The sequence below is a fragment of the Papilio polytes genome, unplaced genomic scaffold (genome assembly GCF_000836215.1).
Source record: "Papilio polytes unplaced genomic scaffold, Ppol_1.0 DF820645.1, whole genome shotgun sequence".
NCBI classification, from domain to species: Eukaryota; Metazoa; Arthropoda; class Insecta; order Lepidoptera; family Papilionidae; genus Papilio; species Papilio polytes.
This window is the reverse complement of record NW_013528559.1, coordinates 14,899-18,648: the sequence shown is the minus strand read 5'-3', so window position 1 is coordinate 18,648 and position 3,750 is coordinate 14,899.

Below are 3,750 nucleotides of genomic sequence, written 5' to 3'. Positions count from 1 at the left end.
TTTCCGTATTAACTTTCCTTCCTTAAATTTAAGGCACTTCCAATGGTGCTGCTAACTTGATATTTAGAATATAGCCAGCGGTCAGCCGATAGATGGAGATAATGAAAAATCTTGAAGTTTGATAATTTTAAATCTATACTATTATAATAAAGCGTAAACACACAATTCCTTGCCTAAGATGTCAGCAATTACAGCATGTTTTAAAATATTTTTTTTTTGAATAAATAATCCCTAAACTTACGTCACGCTTTAGGCTATATATTTCAGGCCATTAAACTTAGAGGGAAAAAATTTGGATAAGAGAGGAAAGAGACCAAAGTTGCTGCCAACATCAAGAAAGAAAGATTGCTAAGGTTTATCATGTCATGTCATGTCATTTTGACATTTGCTATTGATAATTTGACAAATGTAAACGATAAAATAAATTTTCATAATTTCATGCGGATAAAGCTGCATGGGAACAGCTAGTATTTTATACTTTCATCAAAAATACGAGTGAACCAAAACTACACGGGTTTTTACTTAATTTTTACTTAATTGTAGATAAAGATTTGAATATTTTTACATAAATAGGTATCATATACCTTTTGTTACAAACCAAAAATGTTGTACAATTGTAGTTTGTTGCTTACAAAGTATAGTTAAATAGTTCTTTACATTTTAAAGGAAAGCTCGTGTAATCGTAATTCTAAGTTACTTCTAGCAGTCCCACAACCTTGAAATTTTGAATATAGGTAGGTAGTAGTCAATGTATAAAGGGAAAAATCTAAAATCCATACTTTTTTTAGTTTTTAATATGGGGAATAGGAAAATTTAAATAGGATATCCTACAAAAAAAAAGTGAAATTACATGAAAAATAAGAAATATAAAAAACTGCCGAGTCTCGTTTCCCCAAAAATGTGTTAGATGTCATGTAAATCTAGTATTTTGAATGAGTGTCTATTATGAACCTGAACCTTGCCGTTGGCGCAGGAGCAAGCCGCCAATAAACTTCTAAATAAAATACGTCATTCTCGAGATCTTTGCTTAGGTTTAGATAACAATGGGATAGCAGCAAGTGGTATTCTTCCGAAATGATGGTGCCGTGTAATTGCTCCGTTTCACAATATATGGTTCATTAAATAAAATGACTGGGTGTTGCATGACATCTAACACATTTTAGTAAGGGAAGCGAGACTCCGCAGTTTTTCATATTGTTTATTTTTTATGAGATAATTTTATTTTTAAAAATACACATCCTCTAATAAAACGCATACATTTATTGTTTACTCGCTGTTGCTCGCGAATTCGTCCGCTTCAATTTAACAAAAATAATAAGAAACCTTATCCATGATATTCACTGATAACGTATGAGTTTTGAGTTATTCCAATATATACAAAAATACAAACCTTTCTTCTTTTTTATATTTATAAGTAAGCAGGGATAGATATAGGTTGTCTAATCGATTTTTGTAATATCGTTCATTAATGCTCACAAACTCTTTTCTCAGATTTTTTTTGAATTCATATAATTTTGCCGTAACGAAAAAAAATTGACACCAATATTTTCACTTTCTATTCACTTAACTATTGGTGCAAGTTTTTAGGAAACGTAGAAGCATAAATAGCTGTGCAAGTAAAATATCTACGTAAGTAGTTTGGGGTGTGCTTTGCTAGAGAGCGCGATGCGCGCTGCGCTGAACTGCGCCCAGGCGCGCTGCGCTCTGCTCCGTCAGTAGAGCGACACGCGGTCAGCCGCCGAGGCGAAGCTGCCGACAGCTCGGCTTCGTTATGCGGTATACTATAAGAGCGTGACCAAAAATATTGAGGCGCATAAAAACGTTCGACGACGCCGAGCGCGCGGGCGCGGGGTGGATAAACTTTCAAGGATGGCGGCGGCCGCGTCGGCGACCATGTTGTTGCCGCGCATCAGTTCCGCCCGCGCCTGCTTCTTAATAATATTTCAGCGATACCAGGCTTACTGCTCCGGCATAAACCCTTTTAAATGGTAACAACCTTACAGAAGGACATGGACCGAAGGCCGATTATATAAGACCGACCACCGACGCGATACCTAGGCCTCACATAAGACAGACTTCAAGTTCTTTGTTGCTTCCAAAAAATGAGGTGCTGGGAGCCCAAATCTAGGCGACTCCACTTCCCCATCTTTTTGCAATAAGAAGGCGGGTGGAAAGCGGATGTGAAATTGGCAGAGGTAGGGAAGGAAAATACTATTTTCTGTTCATCTTCCCCTATATCCGTTAACATATTCAATGTCACTACATTATTTTGCTACATGTGAATCCTCAAAGTCAGCATATGCAACACATTAGCTTGTTACAAATCTCTAAGGGAAACTACCACTTCACTATCTTAACTATTCCTATAAGGTTGCTTACAAGTTTGCCACTTTTTACTTCCATTTAACATTACCATGAACATTCCGAAAGCCAATTAAATTGGCCGCAGGCCATTTTTAATAGCTACTGCTCTCCATATATTAAGTTACTCGCTAAAAGCTAACAAAACAATTGTTATTTTGTTTCCCATGACAAATGACAATAATACAGAGAAGCAGAAAGATTTATTATCCTTATTCCTGCTGATCAAATCTACTACATCTATCTATCTATCCATAGTTTAAATATTAGAAAGGGAAAAGTTCCACTATTAGGACTCCAGTACCTCATCATTTTGTTCCACTCTACACTTTAACCAATTAACAAGTCAGGATTGCATTGCTTGTTATGGTACTTCCATAGTTATTTATTACAATTGTTAAATTAACATCTATTATTACCACATGTGCACTATTTTTCATACAATTACAATAGGTACAACAAGCATTCAGTCGCTTCACAGTGGGGGCAATACTGGGTTATATATCCAAAAAATTTTTGTCTTTACTAATCATTAAAAACCAAAAATGTAATTTGTAATTATTATTGTTATTAGTATGATTTATTAATATACAATAATAAAATACATGAATAAACTCACATTTAGCTGGATGGCCTTGTCATAAGATTCCTTGACCAAATTGCAAGGCTTCTTTCTCCCGGCTATAGGTTTCGACTACTGTATGCACACCACTAATAACGTTGTAGCCTATGATAATTGCACACATTCTTAACTTGCATTGAAAACGCCGGCTGATAAATAAACTACGAAACACTCACTCTCCGTAAGAACCTTCCCCGAGAACTTGGGCCACCAACCACCCTTCGACGAATTCTCCGCCGGCCGCCATCGTACTCCTGCGACAATTTGCAATGTTAGCTGTCTGTAAGCTCTTTACTTTATATTCCACGACCACGCCGCCGTTCAACACACCAGTCAATAATGAACGTATTGTAAAATCGTATTTGTACAAAAAATCAATGAAAATTGTGGCACTATAGTTCGCCCTCAGAGTTAAATACCTTTATGTATAAAACATCCCGTAAATTAGCAATAAAATAAGTCTAAATGGCGGAAGGCACGTGGAGTTCGGCGAACAAAGCAAATGCCGAACATCGCCGTCGCCCTATAGTCTCCACCCGATAACGGTAATCGCTCATCGAAAATACAGTAGATGTAGAAATCATTATCTTGCAAACATTAAAATAAAATATATTTATAATACAAATGAAAGCTGTCTACTAACCTTTCAACGACATCTGCAGCATTTAGCCATTTTCCTTTTCCCTTCCTTCCACAATTCGTTCACCAATCGCTGACCAGCCCGACCGCGCCATCATTCCATTGAGCTCAATCGGCAATTTCAAAGC